General features: G+C 47.2%; 1 protein-coding gene and 1 long non-coding RNA gene across 4 annotated transcripts in view; one reads left to right on the plus strand and one right to left on the minus strand.

The window, feature by feature from the left end:
• LOC125989341 (uncharacterized) lies at positions 1–24,703 on the plus strand. 2 transcript variants are annotated; one of them, XR_007488653.2, is made up of 4 exons: positions 1–2,412; positions 22,124–22,285; positions 22,382–22,433; positions 23,507–24,703. It is a non-coding gene; the product is annotated as an uncharacterized lncRNA (long non-coding RNA). The 2 variants fall into 2 exon arrangements; XR_007488654.2 differs by lacking the exon at positions 1–2,412 and adding an exon at positions 19,758–21,235.
• LOC125989336 (homeobox protein Hox-C4a) overlaps positions 22,978–25,194 on the minus strand; it is a 45,822-nt gene continuing 43,605 nt past the window's right edge. For both annotated transcript variants that reach the window (XR_007488649.2, XR_007488646.2), the window contains exon 5: positions 22,978–23,674. The gene's annotated coding sequence lies outside the window, so the exon portion shown is untranslated. The remainder of the gene's footprint in view (positions 23,675–25,194) is intronic.

Here is a 25,194-nt window from a genome sequence, read left to right on the forward strand (position 1 = left end):
CTATTTGCATGAAACGGCCCACAAGGCCGCTGCAACCGACTTGCCTCAATTCCAAGAGCTAATCCAATAGTGAGTGTGTGTGTGTCAATTCAAGGGGTCAACTTGATGGGAGGAAAAAGCCCCCCCTATCCCCGCCCGTGCAGGAAGAACTCTTTCGAGCTACGATAGTATTGAAATGAAGGTTTTCATAAGCGCAGCCAATCTTGTGAGATCTCACGCATTCCTTGAAGCTCGCTCGCTGGCTGCCGCATGAGTGATGAGTTTTGCTTTTCACAGATCTTGGCGAGATGAATGCATGGCGCGGCGGAGGCAGGCCGCTACGGCGAGACTGCGCGGCCGCTAGCTATCTTATCATCACTTGCTTTTATCGGCCAGATAAAGTAAATGAGTTTGCAAGCCTTCTGATTCATTAGGAGCTCCCTCAGCCCGAGACCGTTTATTGACAAAGCCGAGAAGCACGTGACCAACGCGAGCCTAGTCTGCCGACAGATATTACGTAGCGACTGACGGAAATAAAGAAGCTTCCTTGATGTGATGCCTTTGCTGCCTTCTCCATTTAGTTTATCTACAAAAATCCCTGCTAACGCCCCGGAATGGTCGCCGGCCAATTGCTTGTTGCATTTTGGTTGACTTTCAATTTGAGTTGGGTTGACTTGTTCTTATTTCAAAACAATCATCCATCGATCCAGTTGTCACAGATGAATGGAACGAGACCAAAGGGCATCAATCAAATTACTACGACCGATCAATATCAGTCGCAGATCGTATCAAAATGTCCGAGGCTTATTGCACAATACGCAAGATGGCTGACAAGCTCATCAGTTGACGAAGACGACGACAAGGAAAGGAATTATTTTTCCCTCTGCTTCCATCTCAGCTTTGAGCACTACGTCGAGCTCAATGGTAGTTATCAGCAAAACAAATTAGTCAATAAGAAGGTATGGAGTCGTCCCACGAGGAGGATCCATCATCGTGCTGAGTGGCGCCTCTGTCAATGAGCGTGAACGTATCAAATGCACTCATACGCTATGTGTGAGAGCCAGCGTGTGCGTTTGTGGAGAACGAGGACATCGGCCTCTCAGAGTTGAGTGATGCTCTTATCAAGGATACTCTTAAAAACCTGGATGCTGGCTGCATGGCTGGCTTTGTCTCCTACATAAACATTATGTTCCTCCTCGGGTTCCTCTTTCCTGGCCCGTCACTTTGCTTACCTGCATCAGGTGGACAATAGCTATCAATAATAAGGATAAAATAATAAAATAATAAAATAATACAATATAAAAAAAATCACCAAAAAAATATATACAGAAATAAAAAAATATAAAAAAGAAATATAAAAAATATAAAAATAATAAAATAATTAATAAAAATAAATAATACAATTAAAAAATAAGAAATAAAATCAAATCAGGATAAATAAGTCCTTCTCTCCCCACTTTCTAATGGCCCATAATGCCAGACAGGACAGGATGGGATGACCCACCTCCATTAGCGAGTTTGCCATAGTGAGGGCAAATCCATCCATCTGATGGGAGCTGAAATTGGGCATGCATGAAACCCTACTCAATTCCAAATGTTGAAGTTCAATTTTCAGCCCCAAATCTCTTCATCACTGACTGGCGAGCGCGAAGAGCTAAGATCAGCAAAGCAGACGCACCTGATCGGAAGGAGAACGGACGCGAGGAATCCCCGTTCACGTTGGCGGCGTGCTCAAGGACAACCCGAGAACATTTCCTCTGCTCCAATCAATGCATTCGTTCGCATGTCCTTCAGGGTGGAAACTCATGATTATTTCATTCATCAATTTGCAGCCTATTGTTTAGATTTATCACTTGCTCATTTAGGTGGGAAAATGGCAAATCATTTTTTTTCCCTAATTATGTATGATGACATATTCCAATTGCTTTTTTTTTTTAATATAAGTGTGTGTGTGTTAGAAGGCGGTCTCCAGGTTGACATCACCTGCAAATGAATATTTTGGCAGTTCCTTTGAAATGTACTCGGCCCACGCTCATCTCCTGCACGGACTCGTACAAGTGCTTGTAGCGTGCAGACGGCGAGAAATTGATGAGAATAAGGGGCGGGGCTTCCACGGTATGGCGTGTGTTTTCCCACAGCGGCGCAAAGGCCCCCTTTTCTTCTACTTGCACCTTTCTTGGAAAAGACCAAATATAAGAAAATTCAATTTATGCACACAGTTGGACTGCACTTTTTAGTTGACATAAAATAGTAAATAAATAATAAATAAATTGACTCAATGTCCTCTATGAACATGTTTTCATTTGAAAGATAGGAAAGGCTTTTATTTTGAAACTGGGCCAATACCACAAGAAGGAAGTGGACACAATGCCTCAATGTGTGGATGTGTATGTGTGGGGCCTGAAAAAAAATGAGGAGTCGGACTTTACTCAGGTAAAAATGCTTCTTTTTTTTGCCTTTGATTTGCAAAACCATTTGTGCAGCAACATGTTTCAACGCTGCTGCCAACGCTCGACTTGCTAATGCTCGGCTTGGACCTGTGCTAAAATGCAAATGATCCTGCTTTCAGACTGTTGTGTCTTGGCTTTGCTTCTTTTATGTTTACATTTAAATCAGAGATGTCTAATTCAGAGAGTAAAAAGCCTGCCACCGTTTGGCTTTAATCACAGGTGCTTCCAATCAAGCGGCCCGGCAGGGTTTTTTATTTTTGGATTTGACACCTCTGATTTGTGGTGTCTGTGCTAATGGCGGCTAGCTAGCTAGCTAATGAGTACACTGTGGCTGCTAACCTTTTTGTGTTGCTGCTTGTAGCATGTATATCTTGTCATTATTTTGACTCAATCGACTAATTATTCTTCACAAGAGGCCATGATAGTTTCATGCATGAGTTTATTGCTGTTTTTAGTAGCCAAAGTCCCAAACAAGGTCAAAGGTCAACACAGTTTGTTTAAATCCTTTTGAGCAGTGGGTAGCAGAGGCTCGGCGGCCTGAGCTCAACTTTCCATTGCGGGCGTCACGATGACCAGCGCAATATAAATTTATTTTCAGAAGTGATGCATCAAGTGAGCGATTGCATAGCCAACGCCAAATGATTCATCCGCCCATTCCTTGTGCGTTCAATTTGAAGTGGTCCTTGTTAGCGGATGCTATTTGTAGAATTTGTAAATGTTCCTTCCGTTTGCCTTGTCTCATTAGAGGCTTGACTAATGATACGCTTCCATTAGCTTAGGCTGGAGCCAACGCGTCCCGCTTCAGGTCTACTTTTTGTTTGATACTCGGGCCAGCTCTCAGACAAGGGCTGCCCGGTGCCCGCAGCGCCATTGGAAGCGTCGCTTCCTGCATTAGTAGGCCTACTTTGCCTGGTGGCTCCACACGGGGCGAGGTTGGAGACAGACTCGGGCTCCTTGGCAAGTGTCTGCAGGCCGCGGCGGCACGCTTGCCGCACACTTGCCAATAAGCGACCATTAGCGTGTCGGCAGACACACAAATGGCATGGAAATGAGATCAATTAGACGTAGAGAGCAAAGTTGTGCGGCCCCCGGATGCTTGGGCAAAGTCAGCCGTTGGATAAGTCTCAAGGTGAGACGTCAGCCCCGGCTTGTTATGAGACGCGTCGGCCTCGTGGGGTCAAAGCTGCGACGATGTCGCCGCGGCCGTGTCACCGCCGCCTTTGTGAGTAATGGCGAAGCCTTTGTATATGCCTCGCCATTGATTTTGTCTGGGCTCCCCCAATTAGCGCCTGCTTCGGGCCGCCAGTTGAGGCTCGGGAGGCAGGAAACGGGCGCCTGGGTGAGCTGTTTGTTTACACTACTAATTGCTCCTGTTGCTTCCTTTCATTAGCTCAGGCTGAGCTATTGGGCTGCCTCGCGCGAGCGACTAAGTGCTCGTTGGCGTCCGTACACGTAATGGCGGCAAACGGGAGAGGACTGCCCTCTTCTAATAAAAATCCAGTGTCCGCTGTTTCAGCTCGGCATCGTCTGCTATGAAATGGTAAACATTGATCTGGCCTGTGAGATGATGATGGCGGCGTAAATAGCCAGACGATATTGCAGTCAAGCAGAAATGCATAACAAGAATGGAGAGCGTCAAGGTTCTGTAGGATCTCGGTCAACTTTCAAGCGCCACCCTTTGAAGGAGTAGGTGGAATTTTTGCTTTTAGAAAAAAAAAAAAAAAAAACAGCCCCATCTGCCCCACCTTATGCCTTTGATATTAGAAACCAGCGCGCCCGAGGAAAAAAGAGCCAAGTGGTAGCAGAAACTGTGAGGTGTCAATGGCTCCCATTCTGTGGCTACGTTTACAGTGCTAATGCTAGCTTAGTATTGCCAGTGTTGCTATTTTATTGATTATATGCTCTGGTCCTATTTGTCACGACTTTGCATATTTATCGTGGACGTGTTTGAGAGTCACGATCATGATGGGCGTGGATCAAAAACTTTTGATATTTAAAAAAAAAAAACCTGATTGCATTTACCAACTCATCAAAGACTGGATTGTGCTCTTCGATGTTGCCCTCTGTTGGACGTCTGGCACGCATTAAAGTTGCTCTTTTCTTCTCCGGTAAAATACGTAAAATATATTTTTTGTGTGCATTTGTCTTTGTCCGGCTCTGTCAAGGTGCGCGTTTGTGTGCATGGAAGGCTTGCACGCCTGGGTGAGTCGCCTGACCTCGCCTCCCCGTGCCTTGCCGTGCCTGCGGCCGGGGCCCCCTCCCCCTCTCTCCCCCTTTCTCGCCCCTCACCACGTCCTTTCCAACTTGCGTGTGGAAGAGCGCGGCATCTCCGCACGCAGGCACAGCCGCGGCTTCTTAATGAGCGCCATCCCTCTCCGTGCCATGTTATTAATTAGCTCAATGATGCTTGCCGATGGGACCTGCACCGCAGATTAGAGCCCTCAAACACACATGTTGGTTGCGGAAGGGCGGGGCAATGGATGTGGGGAGTAGGTGCTCATGCATGACGGACGGATGGACATTGCTGCGTGTTTAAGATAATTGAGATGGCGTCGGAAGAGGAACTTCCGGTTCCCCGTCGACACGCTGAGGCTTTTTTACCTAGACGCAATTCTTGTTCGGTGGCTTCATCGGAGGCTCGGTCACGGTGGCGTGCAAATCTACATGAATAATTATTGCCAGGAGAGCAAAAGAGGGGGAAAAAGTGGGGGAGGGAGGGCAAGCGTCCCCTCCAGATGCCTCACAATTGCAGAGAAAATGAACATAAATGTCAGTGTCAAGCTGAAATGAAGAAAGAATGCGTCACGGCAGCAAAGTGCTCCCGAGTCTGACAATGGCAGGCGGGCGGGAGGGAAGGAGGGAGGACATGTTTTGCATAAGAAGGGCAGAGTGGCCAAGGACGTGAGGAGAGGAGAGGGCGAGGAAAGGGCGTCCCCTCAATTCGATCAACAACTCGCAAAAGTCATGAGCTGACGCGACCACCGAGTTTATCGGAGGAGCGGCAAGCGACTTGATGTTCGCCCTGCTGTCATGTCATCTGTCAGCTAACGCCCGAGCGACACGGACAGAGAGGCCGCCGCCGGCCGCTCTCGCACCCATCGATACGCAGGCCGCTCCGAGGTGACAGAGGTGCGCCGCGATTATCGACCGCGCGACCTGCCGATGACCCCGGCTGTGAATCGAGTAAAGGGCAGAGAGTTAGCGCATGCCGCCGCACCTGTCGTGGCCGTCAATACGCTGATGAATGGATGTGGCGGTTATTAAAGCAGAATTAGAGCGGGGAGGGGCGAGCGGGATAAATGATGCGGAGAGCGTGGAGCCGGATGGCACAGCCTCGCTCTCATCACTCTTTATTACCCTCCGGGGAGCAGAGGGGAGAGACGTGCAAGGGTCAGCGCCACGCACGCACATTCAGGTAGCTAGCGACCGGCACACCTATACACGAAATTAGAAAAACCGACTGGTCCACCAATAGTTTTTTTTTTCTGCATATACCAACAAATTATGAAAGCGAGCAAACCTATTTCATTGTTGTGGTGCAGCGCTGATGCTCTCTGGCTTCTCTGCATCCCCCCCCTCTATTTTGCCTCCTCCATTTTGCCTCTCACCGAAGGAGTGGAGGACCCCCGCTACTATCAATCATGGCCGAGTCACAGAGAGGCACACTCAGGGCAGCGTACAGATAAGCTGCTTCGAAGAGGCGAGGCGGAGGGGAGGGGCGAAGAATGAGGGGAGCTTGCCTGCGCTGGGTTCACTGCACAGTCAAGAGTGGGCACGCTCGCCTGCCCGCCCGCCGCTGCATGGGGGGACTCGGCAACGCATGGGCGAGCCAATTCCATTGGCAAAGCCCACGTGAGGCCCACCCCCTCACCACACAGATGAATGTGTGTGTGTGTGTGTGCTATTATTGATATTCTGCCTGCTGCAACTGCTGCTGCGCGCCGCTTCTTTTTTCCTAATTAGAGGTTTATTTATTGATATTGTGTCTCCACTAATCCTACAATATCGTTGTGTCTCCATTCCCGTGCAAACCCAGAGCATCTGGAATAGGGACCCTGCCCCGGCCCCTTAGTTTGCACACCACTCCAAACGATGCATTCTTCCAGTTGTTTTTAGATCCTGATAAGCTTGCTTGCGTTTTCATAAAATAGTGATAAATTGCGTTGAAAAGAAATGACGGACAAATGACAACTGCACTTTGGTTGAGATTTTTTTTATCCGGTAGCTTTATTGAATTACTACAAAGTCATCTTTTGATAATTGCGTGTCTTTGCATTGAGGTGAAAAATAGCCGCTGCAATGCCACCAACATATTAAAGGCGGCGTGGAAGGGAAATAGTCCTTCCAGCAACTTCAAGGTTGGTTGGCAAATCATTAATTTGTATTACACCGCAGTACGTGTCATGCATAAATTATGAATTCATTATTCTCCCCGAGGTTTCCGTGCTCGTGCTGTTTTGGGTTTAGCTTGAATGCACAACGGCGGATGCTCCCACTTTAGCTTCAGCGGGGGACGTTAGGTCACCCTGGTATCGCTAAAAAGCGTCAATCCGGTGATCGGACGTCATGTCTGCCTTTGAATAATGACACATTTAGTTTATTCTGAAAACGTATGCTCATTTTCAAATCACGTCACAGCCGTTTGATACAAAATCTTTGTTATCCAACTGCGAGCGCAAAGACCGTTCTGCCAATTAGATCCCAGCGAGTGTGTCAATCTGAGCAGATCCGGTCCCGGCGGCCATTCTGAACCCGTTTGGCGTCACCGTCTGCTTTTGTCTAAGCTCCGACGAGCTCATGGATCACAATCAAACATCCTCGCTCAAGCCGCCGACAGGGCTGTCAGCATCTCGTGTCTCCCCGGGGCTCCGTTTGATCCCATCGCCGCCGCCGCAGTGCAGTTCAATGGACACCGGCAGACGATGCAAGCTCCTCATCCTCTGATTAGATTTAAAAGAACAACAGAGATGTTTTAGATTTGGGGGCACCAAACCAATCAAATATTCCATCCTGATGAGGACAGAAAGTTGTGCCACAGAAGCGTAGGAGGAGACTATAGTCCCCATGCAGCCCCCCTTCCAAAGAACTCCTCACATTCCAGCTGCTTAAGCAATCAAAGTTCATCTGGGAGTGGACATGCTAACGTTCTAATGACCTTCAAATGGGGAGGATGCGCTTTTGTGCGGCTTTTGCTAATGACTGCGCACACGTGGGGTGAACCAGCGTGCCACAGTGTGTCCCCGTGCCATCATTTGTGTGTGTGTGCCTTTCACAGGTGATCAGTCAAGGCTATCCGCTCAGCAGCCCCTCATTACACGCCACTATCTCCTCCAAACAGGCCCCCACGGCGGACCACCTTGAGCCGGCCGGGCCGGGCCGGGCCCGCCGCCACTGCCAACGTTGAAGGAGATGCCCATCACATCAATCTGCATGCTCTTGTTGATATTTATGTATGGCAGCCAGGCAGGCTCCAAAAGGCCCCTCTTACCGTGCGGGGGCTTTATTGACTAGGCATTACGCCGACATTATCAGACCGTAGCCCAGTTATTTACGAGGCGGCGATAAAGGCTACGCGCCCGCCTGAGTTATGTGAGAACTCGGAGCGCGGGATGAAAGCCGCTCATACGGCCGCCGTGATACCTGACGCTCGCTCGGAGCAGAAGCGCCGACGCCAATGCTGAAGCTGAAACGTGCATGGCGGGATTTATGGAGGCGAAATTTATGTTCTTCACCGGGGGGAGGGGGGGTGTTTATACGACCATCGTTGTCGCTCGTGCTACCGAGCCGCAGGTGATGACATTTTCAGACTTGACTTGGGACTGGAGCCAAAGATGTGCCGGCAAGGACTTCTCAGTATTCCAGAAACTCGGGCTATGCCCAAACAAGCTCCGCTAGGTGGACAATATCAGTGACATCAGCCCATTTGCCACAGGTGGCGCTAGATCCACCTCAAGTTCTCCATTCGGATCCAATTTGACATGACCTCTTATTGTCTGTCCTGGTATCGATATCCAGATCAAGATCAGATCGGTTCCTGTCCAGAGAGAGCATTGCCACGCTGGAGGTGCTTCCCAAATCTCCTGAGCTAGATGAAGTCCTTCAAATGCTTCTTGAGGATTACCAAATGAATACTGGTCGTGGTTTGGATCCTCTTTGGCTTTTTGTGTTCGCTTTGACTTTTGTCGTATGGCGTTCCACAGGGATCTATTTTGGAGCCCTGCATGATTAGGGTGAGTGAAGCCAATCATGATGGATCAAACGTTTCTATATGAACACGTTTGCTTTAAAGCAAAGAACATGTAAGTTTTGGGGGCTCTCACGGTGAGTCGGCCCCTCGTCCGTGGCATGCGGCAAGTGTGCGTTCCTGTGTCTGCTACCCGGCGTTGTTCGCTTCCTCTTAACCAACCAAAGGCATCTTTCTGCGCAATAAAGCAGGTCAACAAACAAAAAGCAATTATGTTGGGCAGCTGCCGCCTGGGAGTGGGTAATTACAGTGCGGCGTGGACAGCTTCATTCTAAACAGGTACTAAAAGCATCATCAATCATCCTCCCTCTGACGCCTCACCCTGGTCATGTGATGGAGGCTGCGGATGAGCCGGGGAGGTTGAGTGGGCAGGGGCTGGGGAGGGGGGGCGTGCTCTGCCTCGGGAGGGGAAGAAGCAAGATCTGATTGGCCCTTTCTTGGAGATGTCCTTTTAGAGGTCAGCCAGTCAGCAGAGATGACCTGCCTATGACCGTGCTCAGGGCTCGGGGGGTCATCGGCTTCTATCACTTGGCGAGCTGAGGAACAATTCGTAGACTAGACTATAAGATGGACGTAAATGAGGTGAATGGAAAAAGAGTCAGACAAGTTTGTGAGGTTCGCTGTCAAGCTATGATCTGATTGGCTGATATGATCAGATCACTTATTTTCAGGCGGGATTAAAATAGTTTGTACTTTTGCATTTTCTTTACTTTTTTTGTCACGATGTGTTGGAACTAAACATTGAATGGAGCAAACAGCGACACCTAGCACGACGTCATGGGTGTGCAATGTGTGGCCATACTGTACAGCGTGACGATCAATTGCGTCTGTCCTCAGTGACATACAGCCAAGACGGCGGCTGACAGGAATCGGATTGAGAAAAGTTCATGAACTGTTGCCGAGCTGGGTTGACACGATGCTGGCGGCTGACAGATGACACAAGAAAGACACATCAGCGCGGGTCCTCGTGCACGCGCACGCATCACAGCCTTTCTCCTGCATCCCCCCCACCACTCCCTCCCTTCTCGGCTCTCCTCCCATATGTCTATGAATCTGTCGCCATGGCAACCCCGCTCCGGGGGTAGAAGAGGAAGGCGACGACGAGGAGGCGCGCGCGCGGGGTGCTTTCGCTCAGACAAATAAGCATCGCAAGGCTCATTGATGACGGTTTGTTTAGAGGTGCTAACCTGCTGCTACAGGCCACATATAGCATCACTCGCGCGCTTATGTTGAGCAGAAGCTTGCGGGGGGAAAAACCCAAAGCAACATTTCTTCCATTTTAGCGCATTGAAGTGACTGCTTGTAATTAGATTTGCGCATGTGTGCAACTTTGCGCAAGCCCAAGTTGGGTGATGGTGGTGATGATGATGACAGCAAATGGAATCCAGTATGCGGCGGCTGCGGCTGCCCCGCCCTGACCGCGCTCCCGCCACCCGCCAGATGCGTGCACGAGCCATGTACTCGAATTGATAACGGTCCCGTGCGACCTTGACACACTTTCACCTCTGCGTGCACCCCCGCGCTTGCAAGGCGGACCGCAGAAGCGTCAACTCAAAGGCCGGCCTCCCACATAAAGCGCAAATTTCTCTTGCGGCCAGAAGTGCTGAGTGTGGCTGTTTGCCGTGCGCACGGGAATGTGCTGAGCATGTAAGCTGTCCCCAAACATCTGCTCCCTGGAGGCTCGAGTGGAGTGGAAGGAGAGAGGCGAGCCTGGCTGCCTGCCTGCCTTGTCTGTCTTGGCCGCATGTTTGCCCGCATGGGCGCCCGCCTAGAGCTTTGTTAGAGCTTCCGCGGTTGGGAAATGAAGCTTTCTATATTTCAGCCTATTGTATTTCTTTGGAAAGTCGGTGCATTGGAACGCGCAAGCGCGCACACGCGCATCTCGTTTCGACTTTGACACATAATTTGTTTGGCAATCAAATTTAAGAATTAAAGAGAGCGAAAAACAGTATGCGCAATTACTTCAACAATCTTCGCATGCAGCTTTGAAGCTTCACTTGATCGATTCATTAGATTAATTCCGCTTGTTTGCCACCCAGAATAAAAAAATATATAAATTGGTCTGACCCAGGAAGTTGCGTCATTATGACAAAACCATTATTTTAACCCAAATCTTTTTTTTTTTTTGCAAGCGACTTCTGGGTCAAGCCAGCAGTTTTAAGCGTACGTTCATTTGACTCCGACACTCTTAATTAATTACAATTTCTGTCGAGGGAATTTTGTGTGCCTTTTCTTAAAATGAATATAGTTTCGGCCATAAAATGTTGACGAGCGATTCGGTTACAACGCACATCTCGAAATGAGTGACGTCATTCATAACCTTCGCCTCAATAAATCCTATTTGAATGATTGCACTTATGGATAATGTTTCCACTTGGATTAAAATAGTTTACGTGGCGCGGGCATTTCGATGTGACAAAAAAAGTGGGGCGGCAACTTATCTGCCATGCGGTGCTGCAACTATTTCAATTTCCCGTTCATCGGCGCATGCACGCACCTTCTCCTCGTGTCTGTGCATGGGAGAGAGCGCAGATGTCAGTCTGGTGGGCTTGGCATCCATCTTCACACACATACACACAAATTACGCCAGTGCAAAAATTCATCAGCGCGACGTCACACTCAAATGCGTTGGAAGTAAATGTCAGGTCTGAGCGAACAATGCGCTTCATCAATTTAAGTGCTCAGGCTGCCACACAATGAAATGAAAGTGATAGTTCACCCAAACTCCTCTTTTCACTTTCATCTCACTTTTATCATTCACACACTAAGTAAACACTCTTTGTTGAGCAGCATTCATTTTACAGTATCAAAATAAATACGGTTCATTGCACGGTTCGCGGTACTTCTCGACAACAAACACGGTCACGTGACTTGTTTAATAATAGCAGAAATTATCATTTTGTTTAGCAGTCCATTTGGGAAACTCAATGGGGGTGAGAATGATGTTTTTCCTCCTCGGTGCAAATTGAAAATGAAGCGAGTTCATCTTTTACTCTGGAATTTATTAAATGTTTTCTTGCAATTCTAACAAAAAAAAAAATCGTTGTCATTCTATATTGTTGACATCAGGAGGACATTTTGTACTTTAAAAAAAAAAATCATTTTATTTGAATTTCATATGGAACTACAAAACATACGCTTGCAAATTGTACCTTTACAAGAATATTCCCCGCTCCATATACTGGTTTATTATAACCCCCCGTATAGCCTACTATGCATTTCGCGATAAATAACTTCACAATGACGCCTATTATGTAGGAACTCTTGACAGCCGCAACCAAAAAAAAAAATGAATACGTCATTGATAGGAAACGCTCTCCTCTGTTCTGCCGGGGTACCTAATGAAGTGTCCAGGGAATGCAAACAAAGAGCTCACATAAATGAAATAGATGTTCGAGCGGTTTTCTTTAGTGTTTATTGCCGCCGGTGCTATGAAATATTCCAAAACACGAGTTGCTCTTGTCAGCGTTGTTATTCCAAGTGGGTCTCGCCGAACCCACTCGGGCTGTCACTTTCATCCAGCGAGGTAATAAAGCGAGCCGGCAAATTTTTCGGTTCATCAAAATAAGAGATGAAGCCGAAAGCAGGTTAGCTGCAGGAGATGCGCCCTGCCCGGAAATGCTCATCATCATATGGCCGGCCGACCGGCGCACACCCTAAAGATCAAATAGTCGACAGTATATCTTTGCCAGTGACCGGGTCATTGTTGTCCCAAACTGGACGCGGGTCATGAAGGTCAAAGGTGAACTCTGGTTTAGCCAGTTGCCGGGCGGCGCACGCACGCACTTTGCGAGTGCAAATTGAACATTTGATTTCGGAGCGACGATTTGGTGATCTCCGTTGCCGCGCCTTAGCTAAACAAAACACTCCATTAAATTAAGTGAAAGGAGCTGATGGGCCATTTTGTGATATTAAAATAGACGTGAACATGATCGAAGCGCATTGCATCTGGCGCCAACGTTTAAGGGCCGTGCGCGGGTTTACGATCATTTGCCGTCGATGAGATGTAAATCAGAGCGGCCTACACTTGCGCTTTATTGGTGGATGTGCAAAGCAGCCCAGACAGCCTGTTATTGTCTGCACAAGTCTCATTTTGTGCCGCACGAGGAGGCGCAATAAAGACGCGCACAAAATCCCCCTCGACTTGTTTTGACACGTCATTAACATGCACGTACACGTGCGCCTTTATTAATTATTAGGACCTCCAAAGATGGCTTACGACTTTTACTTAAATGAATTGATCGTCTTGTGTAGGCATTTTATCTAAGCTAATCCATTAAAAGCGCGCAAATACAACGAGCGGCGTTCAATTTGAAATGGACGGAAGCGAGGGAGACGGAAACGCGCATGTGCCAATTCACTAAAGCCGGAAATGTTTTTTTTTTTTTAATCACGGCGCACGTTAATTTAAAAGCAGCTTGCAGAAGTCAAAAAAATATATTGTGGCTAAATGAAATAAATAATGTGTGATTTCTGCGAACCTAATGATCACATTTGAATGTGAGCCGCGTGCAAAGCCGTGCACGATGACAAAATCCATAATAATGCCGTCTGGGCGTCAATAAGCAATTACATCCAATCTTGCAGCCCGATGCACGTCCTGGAGCTCGCTTGGGGCTGAAAATGCGTGCGTGCGTGCGCGTGCGTGGCAGGGCGGGCGACGTACACACGCGAGAACGTGCCTTTGGGTTCCACATGCTCCTCATCTGGTGGGAAACCAAATTTCCGGCCACCTTAGGCGACTTGCCGAGGTGGACTTCCCTTCTCGGGTAGCTCGGTGCTCCTGTCGGACACGTGAGTCCGAAAGTGAGGTGGACGGCCACCTGAGTCCTGAGTGCAAACAAGAGAGACACTTGTGAGACAAGCACATCATCCTGCTCATTTGTAAATACTGCAAAACATTCTCAAGTTCAAACAAAAATGATCATCAGACATGGGAAATGATCCATCCATCCATCCGTCCGTCCATTGATTATCTGAACCATACCGGAGACTCCCAGCGGTGTTTTTGGAATCTCGGAGTTGTTTGCTGACTTGTTTTGACTTCTTGAAGTTCGGGGACAATGCAAGAAACCGAGTTGAAATTGCGGGTTAGGCCATTTTCACAAAACTTGAATCATTTTGTCAAGTGCCCAACTTGAAATGTTGAGCTGACATTCCGACCACAAAATGAGTCACGGCTTTTATTCTATTTTGGACATTTTGTGTTTTGAGATTTTCCTGATGCTAAGTGGCTTCCTGGGCTCATTCAAGGCAGGCGAGGAGCCATCAGGAACGGACTGAACATGGAACCTTCTCGCGTCATCGAAAGCAAGCAGGAGCACAACTTGATGAATCTTCTCAGCCTTGTGAAATAATGTGCCGGACACCTCCGAGAAAATGTTGTCCACTCTTTCCCGTCCCGAACTTTTCCCAAAATGGCTCCCTCCCGCGTGGCATTGCCGTCCGTCTTCCCACATCATTTCAACACTTCCTCGCCAATGACAAACATCTCAGTTCTTCTTCCCGCTGAGGTTTCTGGGTTAGGCGTGCAAGAGGTGCGCCCAATGAACAAATCAGGCGGCCCCGGCTGATGAATGGCCGCAAAGATAATGGAAGCCGTGCCGGCCAGAAGGCAAAAAAGGAATCCGGCCGGGTAAATGTTTGAGCAATGACCGGCGAGTTTCAGAACGGGCGGCCGAGCGGCAGCCGTGCGGGCCTGGACCGGCCGCGACCGCGCCACGGCGGATCGATACTCGTCGCCTCGCTCATCTGGGCGTCCGGCCCGCAGTAATTCAGCCGCTGTCAGAGCCTAATTGAAGAATGGCCAGGAGAGGCGCTTACGTCGGCACGTCTGCCGAGATGCCAAAGCCCCACGCCACCCCTCGTGCTGGTCGTGAGGACGTTCGAGGAACTTGGGCAGGCTCAAGATTTTTGCGCCCCTCGTGAGCATTGTCACCTTGCCCGTCACGTCCTGAGCCGAGGGCTGAGTCAGCACTGATGAAGAAATGCACGTTGGCTTGGAAGCAGGTTGTCAGCCCACTTTTGGGAGCAGCAAGGAACCTTCACAGCTTGGCACATTTCGTCAAGACAGTTGGCAATGAAAAAAAAAATGATGGAAGAGATGAAAGCAAAGTCTTCATCTGTCCTTATGTCTACCTTGGTCTTCATATTCCAGCTTTCAATTTGAGTTTGTCTGCGAGAGGTGAGCTCCTTGGAAGACCTTGCGAATGTACGCTTTGCTCTGGTTTGGAACATCTGCAGCCTTTTGCCACCTTGAAGGAACCTTGACCAACTGGCATGGTCGGTCATTTTTTTTTTGGAAGATTGTTATTTTCCAAGGAATATGCATTCTTCTTCTGGCTCTGTGCCAGGGATTCATAACTCAGGAGAATGATGATCTGTGACAGCAATTAGGTTCAAAAGGTGCACGGACAAGTGGAAAGGTGCTGCAAACTGAAATCAATGCACAAAGGCTTTCATTACAAACAGACGAGCAATCGATACTCGGCCTGGCCGGCGCTCCGACTCAACTTTTACTCAACTTTCTGTGGCATGATGCATTATTCAAAGGCTAATAAGAGCCAGTGCAAATCATTGATCAGGCTCACACGGAGGCCGAGATGCTCCTCTCGTTCTCGTTCCTCTGAACCCATGATGCAACGCGCATGCATGTAAACTTGTGAGCATGTGTGTTGAAAAGTGAAAAACTTTATCAGGTACACCTTCCTAATCTGCAGATCAGATGAATTTCAAAATGTATATCTTGTTTATATTTATTTATACTATTGATTAATAGTGCAGCCACTAATATTAGGCCATAGCAATAGTAAAAAAAAAAAAAAAACGAATTGGCTTGATATTAGAAACATTTGCAATTTTACACAAGCTATAAATAAGAAACATGTCAAATTAATAAGGCTCTAAAACTGATTTACTTTTTAAAAAAAAATGAAATTCTTGTATTGGTGGCTGCAGGTGTGTCGAATGAAGAGAAGAGTTTCAACATAAAGTTATTTGAAAAATTATTTTGTGCTAAATATAATTCATGACAGGCATGGGAGAAAGTATTTTTGTGCAACTTAAAAGTTCTAAGGCTGCCAAAATGTTTTGCATCAGAAACCAACATTTTCAATTGTATACATTTTAACTGAGACAATTTCATGTGTAGCTGGCGAGGACGCAGATATCTACGTCATTGCTCACGTCAACGAAAAGTTTACACCAAATTTGAAATGTGCATGTTGCTTTTTCTATTTTTTTCTTTTTCTTTTTTAAGCCAGCAAATCAGCACTCACTCGTCACAGCGACTTACCCGCACTTTGCTCCACTCCCGCCCGCCCAAGTTTTTTCTCCTGATTCCGTTAACGTTCCTCTCCGCGCTCCAGTTCTCCTTCATGCGCGAACTTCCCACGGACGGGCAACGTCGCTGCAGTCGTGGGGACCGGCAGCCAGCCATGTGTGGAGCTCCCCCGAAAGTATTGCGCGGCTGAGGAGAGGAGGCGGCGCGCGCCGAAGTTGCGAAGAACGGAGGAGGGTGCCGAGCGAGTGCGTGCGAGTGCGTCCGCCTTTCCACGCACCATGCAGACCTCGGGGCGAGTGGAGCCGCTCCATGACCCCTCTGGCTGGGCTGCAGCCAGTGCAAACTCCTCTCCGGATAGGAAGTCGTTATCCGTTGTGACCTGCATCATCATTGGACGGTGCTTCACCTCGTGGCCGGCCTCTCGCGCACGCAGTCACGCGTGGCCGAGGGTAGGAGACATTTTCTCCGAGGTTGGATGGATGGATGGATGCATGGCGTGCCCCCCACCCCCACCCACTCGCCAATGGCTGGACATGTGTGTCATCAACATCAGCATGCAAAAATCATGAAGCTGCTGGAAACTTGGAGAAACTCCAGCAGGGCCAAGCAACTCGTGGGGCCTTCTTGCCCTCGCCCCCCCTGCCCCCACCCCGGCTCCCTTTTCTAGAGACCCAAATAGCAAGATGATTTTTCACTACAACAATACCGACTTTCATTTGCATGATACAAGCGGCGTTGATGCAACTAATGGTTTATGTAAATGGGCGCCTGCAGGCTCCACAGTTTGCTTGCGCGGGTCATGTGAAAGGCACACTTAATGGGTTCAGAGGTCATGACAGCTGCTATTTACACGCAGTTAGGAGTTCAGCAGCAGCAGATTTCTAATTAGTCCCCAACAAATACACAAACAGAGATCAAGAAGTTGCAAGTGGATGAGTTTGTCCGCTGGGCCTGCATTGCGCAAGCGCCGTTTTTTTATTTTGAGCACAAACGAACAAAGTAGGAGCGGAATCAAAATAATCCTTTACTGGACTTTGGTTCTAGGTTAAAACATCACACACAGACACACACACAAAAACTAACAGTTACATAAAAACACTAAAGCCATGCTTATGCTAACTTGAAAAGCCAAAGAATATAAATTTTCAACACAAGAGTTTTATGACCACATAAACTTTAAGGTTTCATTTTTATATCAAGGCTGACTCTATAATATCTCAGTTAAATTCTTTCTGAGGCAAGTTAATTTATTTCCATACACAGCAGTGTCATTTCAAAAACTGCTACTGGAATAGAGACGCATGTTCTGTTCAATTGCTTTTTTTAATTTTTATTAAATAAATAAAAAACTGCCGCCTTAATGCAGGGCACCAGACTGCCCATAAATGGTCACCCCTAAAATGTGACACAGTGCGATTAAAAATTTGCTGTATGATAATAATCATTAAAATAATAATAATAATTGTCACGCCCGTGCCACTTCGCTCGGCCACACCCCTTTCGTTACCATAATGTCTGTCACCTGCTTCCTATTGTTACCCTGTGTATTTAAGCCCTGCCCGTGTGTTTCTCCCTGTCGGTGTCTACTGTTGTGTCCATTCCTGTTCGTGCCCAGTGTTCCTGTTCGTGTCATCTGGTTTTCCCTCGGTCTGTCTGAAGGCTCACGGTCAGAATTTTAATCTTGTCCAAGGGGACTTCATGTCGGTCAGTCTGTCTGTTTTGCTGGCCGTGAGTCTTCCTCCCGTCTGTGTCGTTCGTTCCCCACCTGCCTCCCTTCCAACTCCTTTTCCCTGCAATAAATCCTGGTTCAAGCTGCATTTGGTCGCCCTGGCTCAACTCATTCCTGACAAATAATAATAATCTTCATTTAAAAAAACAATAATAAAAGTATTAATAATAATAATAATAATAATAATAATAATAATGATAGTGATAATAATAATAATAATAATAATGCAGTTGTTAGCAATAATGCCCATGCCCGCTCTGGTTGGCTTGCGCGTATAAAAAGAGGCGGGCCTTAGACTATGGTCGGCTTTCCTGTAATTCTTCTAAACAATGACAAAGAAACTTTCTTTGTCCCCCATAAACCTCGTGTGAGGAGACAATGAGTCTGGCTTGTTTTGCGAGGAGACACTTGAGGCAAATTAGGCTGGAAATTCTGTTTTTTCATTTTTATTCATCATTTCCCCGGGAGACCAACTTCATAAAGTGCAAATTGCGCTGTCATGCAGGAAACGCACTTTTATTGATTAACACCAATTTGACCTTTAAGCTGTGTAACTTAACTATGTTGATGTCAAAATGCGTGCAAGAAAAAAAAATGCCTGCGATGAATTTAACATTGTGCAGCCCTTCATTTTCCCCCCTGTGTACCTCATATTTTGATTATGGGGGGGTCAATGTGCTCCTATAATAAAAACCCCAAACGTTTCATTTGGGTATAAAACACAATATATTGAAATCAAATAAATGATCAATAAAGTCACACACGTACACGTGGTGAGCTGTACGTTGTGTCTAACAAAAGTCTTTTCAGCGCTTTTCATGTTTGTGTTATGAATGTCTAATGGCTCATCACCAAGCGTCAATATAGTGACAGCTTTTTGTGAAATGAGATGTTTTCTTGGACGACCATTTCTTCTGTGGCCTTGAGCTCCTTAGCGATTGCAAAAATGCTTCCAGTGGTAATGAACACCTTGCTAACTAAGTGTGTCCCGTGAGCCTGGAAATATGGCCTCAGCCGTGGGACTTAATGGGATTCCACAGGCCGAGATGTGAGCGAGCGAGAGAGCGAGCGAGCGCAATAGATGCATTTGCATGGGGCGCCCATCCGTCTTCACGTCAGCTCCGAGGTTACTCAGGGTTCACACGCTCGCTTGTTTCTCTCCCGCACACTCGATAAATAAATCTCCGCAGCGCTCTGTTTACCGCCTGAATATAAATTTGTTTGCAGTCGATCGAAGGCCTGTGCGGAGGTATTAGAAATTGTATTTCTGTAATGGCTTTCAGCAGAGGGTGGAGAGAAGAGGAGGGGGGGATGAGGGGGGGGGGGAGGATGGGCTGCAAAGAGAAGAGGAGAGAAAAACAGGTGGAAGCAATCGCTAGTCCCTTTTATGCAAACAATTGCGAAAATAAAATGCGCCAAGGGGGCCTGCGGGATGCATCCCAATCACATTTCAAAGGTAGCCCCCCCTCTTTTTTTTATGATGTAGGACAACAAGAGCAATCCATGTTTGCGGCGCAAGCGCCAGATGTTTGATTTGCATATTTGAAGTGCACCTTTCTGTAATGACGCATTTAAATTGAGGGTGGGTGGGGACGAGGGGATGTTTAAGTGAAAATCTTCCTACAGGACAGCTTGAGTGCCCCCACTACTTGCAATCAGCTGGAGGGACCAGGCAACAATTGGTGTGATGTGAAATGAAGTCTTTGTACCCCTGTTGGGGCTCCCCTGATATGAGTGCATGAGTTCTTCAGCCTTATCTTCTCATTTTAAAGCAACAAAGTAATGTAATACAGTAATCCCTCGTTTATCGCGGATAATTGGTTCCAAAAACCACCCGCGATAAATGAAATCCGCGAAGTACGGTCACCAACAAGAAGTACTGGGCAGGCTTACAAGTTAGCGGAAAGACGCTAACACGCGAAAACGGACTTCTAAAGGAATATAAACAAACATTTAGAGCAATACTACATTGTCCTAAAGTTAGACACATATTTTCTCAATTTAGAAGTTTTATTTTGACTTTAACATTTTTTTTAATTTCGAAAAAAAAAATACGCGCGATGTAGTGAAGCCGCGATTAACGAAACGCGAAGTAGCGAGGGATCATTGTAATGTGGCCAACCAAGCAGAATAACAGTTACGCAAAGCACTTTCGTTTTATTTATTATTATTATTATTTTTTTAATGATGAGCTCAAGAGCTGCTCACGCGCTTCCATCTTCGGAAAAGCAAAATCCGTCAGCGGAACGCAGCAACGTGTTGCAGGGACGGGGAGGGGAGGGATAGCGCAAATTGAGAGAAACGCCACCGGATAGTCAAGCCGGTTGATCGGCGCACAAGAGGAGAGGTGACCGTATGTGATTGATAGAGCGTGTCAGGCATTTTCAAATATTGACATTTGTGAAAAATAGTGATGGTGTGCTGAGCCCCCCCACACACACAAGCGCGCGTGACGGAAAGCGCCATCCTGCGACGACCAAACGAGAAGAGGCGCTCATTTGGATTCCATGCAAAATCCAATGTTATTTTGTCTCGTGCTCATCATCACTTGGGTCGCAGAACCCAGCGGGGCTCGTCTCATTGCTCTCGTTCCACGTTCCGCGCTCCTTTGTTTGTGCATCTCCCATTACAAAATCCATCGGGGTGGAAAGAGGTAGAATTTTTTTGGCCTAATGAGATCTTGTCCAAGCTGATTGTGCAACAAGCGAGTATTGAAGACTTGGAAGTTTCTCTCTCCTAGCTGTTGAATTTCCTAAACTGTGCGCGTCAATGCAGGCGCGCAGCGTGCACGCGCAAAAACTGAGGCCGGGCCAGTCTCGAGGCAAGCGGCCATCTTTGCACATATTTCCTTCCTCGGAACGGGCGGGCGCCCTCCCTAACATGATGACAGGCGGCCATCAGTCATCTTCCCCCCGAGCCGCTGCCCGTTTCCGGGGTTGCGACTGTGGGAAATGAGCAGGGTTCAACAAGAAACGGGAGCAAGTGTTCATCATTGCAGCGTGCGCGTGTTGTTTCTCGCCGCAGGGAAAGAGAAGGAGAGCTTTTGTTTGTTTTGCTGCACGCTCAGTGTGCACAGCAGCCGGGTCGGGATCCGCTGGGGATGCAAAGCTAATGTGCTGCTGGATAATGAGTCGATTCATTAGCTGCAGCCTTTCACTTTCAAATAGGACTTTACTAAGCGTCCTTCTTTGATTATTTGTGCATATTTACCCCTTTGCTTTCCAGTTCTTCCAAACAACTAAACGATATTTGTTCTGATCCCAAAAGCTAATTGCTCCCTCGCAAATACGTGTCATTATATAATAATTTCCCATGGCGTTCATTTTTATTTATTTGGCGGCTTTGCAAAAGAAATTTCTCTTAAAATGCGAGCTCGTGCTTATTTTTCCCTCGTGCGATGAAGCCATTGACTGCCGAATGAGTGATCGATACGGCTCAGCGTGTGACATTTAGCCAGATGATTGTTATGATTGCAAGTTCATTCATTAAAGTGACTTCCGCCGAGGCAAAAGAAAAAGAAGCTCGGAGACTCTCTCCTCACCGCCTTAAAAGTGAGTACTTCAAATGTCATTGATCTCGAGCAAGCGTAACCGCTGCCTAAGATGGAGGAAGTCAAATTTGCCAGATTTCCTCCCGCTAAGCCATCTTGGCGAGTATATTTGGCTCAGAGCTGGCAGGTCGAGGGTCATTTTGCATGTTTAGAACTTGACTTTGAAATAGTACGAGAGCTGCTCCGCCTGTGTGGAATGAGGAGCCGAGGGCATCTCTCCAGCCTGGGAACCTCCCGTCTGACGTAATGAACTTTATCTGTGCCATTAGCGCCGTCTAAGTTCCCCCTGCCGCAGGTGATTTCTTACTTGTTGCACTTTGGTGAAGGCGAGATGGTCCAAATCGATCACCATTATAGCTTCTGCGCTAAACTGAGGCTGCAGTGCTGAGAGATCCCTTGCGAGTACTTGATGACAATACCGTGAATAGTGATGGCCTTGTAAAGGAAACAAGCGACCAGATGAAGAGCGACAATCGTCTAATAGGGGAGAGATTGAATCGTGCCGGAAATGTTTGCTTGGAGCAAAACATTTAGAATTGAAAGTCACATTATGTTTAGCTAGCATGAGGTACGCACGCTCGTGGTTGACGACGAGGCGCTCTAAAGGCTTAAATCGCTCCAGGTTTTTTTTTGTTGTGGAGGAGAGGCATGTGTTTTAGCCACACCCTCAAAAATGAGCAAAACTGAAATGATGAAAAAGGATTATTGCAAAATTTCCACCATTGCGTATTAGAAATTTGACATCTTTTCAACATTCAAAAAAATGGACACCAATCTCATTTGTGTGGCTCTTTTAGGCAGATTTTATATGTGTGTTTGTGTGTGTGGAGGTCAGCCTTGTCGCAAGCGCTGCCGTGTTTGGACGCCGTCTGCTGTTTGCTTGTTGCAGGAGAATGCGTGCTGAGCGAGCCCCGAGCAGCAGTGGCGTCATAAATCAGCAGACACATCCAAGAATGTCCGGAATCCAGCACTGTCTTCCTCTCCCCCCACCCCCATCTTTAGCAAGCAGACATATTTGGAAGTTTTAACAACTCCCTCTTTCCCTGGGCAGGTCATGCATAATTTCCAGGGCACCCCTGCCGGCTGTCCACTAATATGTGCCGGGTAAATAAGGCTGAGATTTTGTTGTGTGTGCTTTTGCCTCCAGGGGGCGGTGTGCTGCACGGATGCGGACAATACAGGTAGACGACACAAAGAAGGTTCGTGAGGAATAGCGGCTGCTGACTGTACCACATGGAAAGAGCCTGTTGAGGGGAATTTTCCTCATTTTTTCCAGCACGACTGTCGGCTTGACGCCACAGGGGGTTGGCGTCTCTCGCTTGGATCCATAAGAGTGTATATCATGACCCATGTGCAGGTTTTGGCTCTTTAAGGGTTTTAACAGATTTTCCCGATGGATCCCCAAAATCCGAATCCCCCTAGTTTCACAAGCTGTGACGCTAACATGACACCCGGCCAGCCCGCTCCGGCTCTGCCTCGCATCGCAACCCCTCAATTTGGCTTCCTGTCACGCTGCCCCACTGGGTTTAGAACTCGTGCTCAGAGCGTTCCAAAGGCCCGGTGATTAATGGTGGGGAACTCGGAGAGGGGTGGACCGGCTTGGCCTGGCCAGGGAGACGCTTTGAGTGGAAAGATGGCTTCGACATGAATGCACAATAGGGAGCCGCCTTCAGTCTGACTTCGCTTCGACTTTTGCAGCCTCGGAATTGTTCAGTGTAAAATAAACGACCATTGAAGCAGAAGTCGTTCCGAGCAAAGCTTGAATTTATTTCGCACGGGCAGAATGACTGTATCAAAGCATTGTTTGGTTTGGAAAAACATCATTTAATCTTGCTCATTTCTCAGAGTTACTATTTACAGCAGAAAAGACTCCTAAAACATGCAACAATAAGCCACAAAAAAACGTTTTGAATTTTGGACATGCTGTGTTGGGAGGCGCACTTGTGCGCTGCTGTGGGATTTGAGGTGAGCTAATGAGCGCTACCAAATGTATGATTGCAATGAAGATGGCGGATAATGGGCCCTGGGGCTGTTTTGGAATGCACTGATGACCATCTGGGCCGCCGCGAGACTTGGTGAGACGAGCCTGCCTTCCAAATGTTTTTGCTTTGATTTGAAAATGACATTTCCAGCAAGCACATAGTAGATGCCCTTAGACTGCTAGCTTAATGCTAATGTGAACACATGATGGGAAAGTCATCTCTTTTAGCAATTTTTGAGCAGCAACACATTTTGATGTTCCCCACAGTCACGTATTGTTTATCCTCCGCAGGGAGCCGAGCTGAGCTGAGAGTCCTCGCTCGCTTGTTCTGGAAGCAAATCTCAACCTGGTGCTTCTTGAGGCCCGTCCGGGGTGACGCAAGTCATCTCAGCGGAATTCCTTCTCAAACCGGTGAAGGTCACCCTCCGCTCGCTGGGAAGACGATCTCGCAGCCCGTCCCTGAAACATATGATGAGTCCATCAAGAAAGACCGAACCTGAACCGGTTGCCTCCTCAAGTAAGAGTGTGAGGAAACATCTGAGGCCGCTACAGCTGCCTGACAGACCACATTAATCTCGGCCACACGCACTAGCAGACCCGCTACGTCTACGTCCCAGTCATTTAAACGCTACCTTGGGACAGCCGTGGAAAATCAGCGCTGTTGGACGTGGATGCTGAAAGCCATAATAAGGCCCGAGTGACATTAAAAATTGGCACATTAAAAAGAGCTCAAACTTTTTTCCTGCAGCATCTGCGACTCGTTTGTTAGCATCAAAGCTAGCTCTATAGTGCAGCAGTCAAACATGGTCTGCGTCTGGACGACCATTTTTGTTTTGGGCTTAAAATGTCAGTGACAGAGTGACGGAGCATTGGGTTTTGACAAATGTTTGAACGCCATCGGTTCATTGTGAACACAATCACGTCTCCAGTTATTTGTCCTTGATAGGTGTTGTGTTGTGCACACCTGTGCAAACACACAATCTAATTCAGTGTTTCACAACCAGTGTGCCGCGGCATTGTAAACAGGATCGCCAAACCACAGGTCAGTTAGCGCAAGGCTTGGTCAGCTACTTGCAAATCGGAGAATCTTGAGATTTCATATTGTGGCATCGGCACATACTCAGTTTATGTGTGTGTTGCTGTTAGTGTTGGCTCGTGAGTGAACGATTCGTTCAAAAGAACGATTTTGTTTTTAGTGAACGAGAAGGAACGAATCACTTCCTAAAGTGATTCGTTTTTTTTTCAGTTCATATGACTTCAACCAGTAGGTGCCGTTAATGCACATTGAACGAATCCTGACTTTCGGGGAGATTATGCTTCTCCTTGGGTAATCTTGATTTTATAACACTTGTAGAAGTTTTTAAATAACATGTATACATATATACGCCTAAATATTTTTATCTAATATATCTACTGCATTTTCACATTGTATTGCTGGTTTGAAATGTACTTTTATTATTATTTTAATAAACATTTATGTTAAAACTTGTCTGGTGTTTTATTCCTTGTTTTTATATTTTTGCCAATTAAAACATAAAAATCTGACATTTGGTTAACTGCTTTATATGACAATATGTGTAGGTACACCTCATAGACACTTCAATAGGTACACTACACGAGGTAAAAAAAAAAAAAGAATAAATAAATAAAGGGTTAATTGCATAATATAATCAATGCTTCTCACCTGGGATCGAACCAAGATCTTACTGAGCAAGAGCCCATGTCACTAACCAGTTGGCTGTTTTGACATGACTGGCAAAAGTCGTATGCACTGTTTTGTACTAGTGATGTGCATCACAGGCCAATAGGGAAAAAGCTCAAGTGAAAGTGAAAAGTGCCACACCCACCCTCACCCCCACCTCCTGATTGGCTGTTTGAGCTGTGACGTCTCTTGGACACTCCATTAGGTACACCGCCATTTTCAAGTGTACCTAATAACAGGCCACTTTATTAGGGAAATATGGTCAAAGGTCACAGGT

The sequence above is a fragment of the Syngnathus scovelli genome, chromosome 2, assembly GCF_024217435.2.
Source record: "Syngnathus scovelli strain Florida chromosome 2, RoL_Ssco_1.2, whole genome shotgun sequence".
NCBI lineage: Eukaryota > Metazoa > Chordata > Actinopteri > Syngnathiformes > Syngnathidae > Syngnathus > Syngnathus scovelli.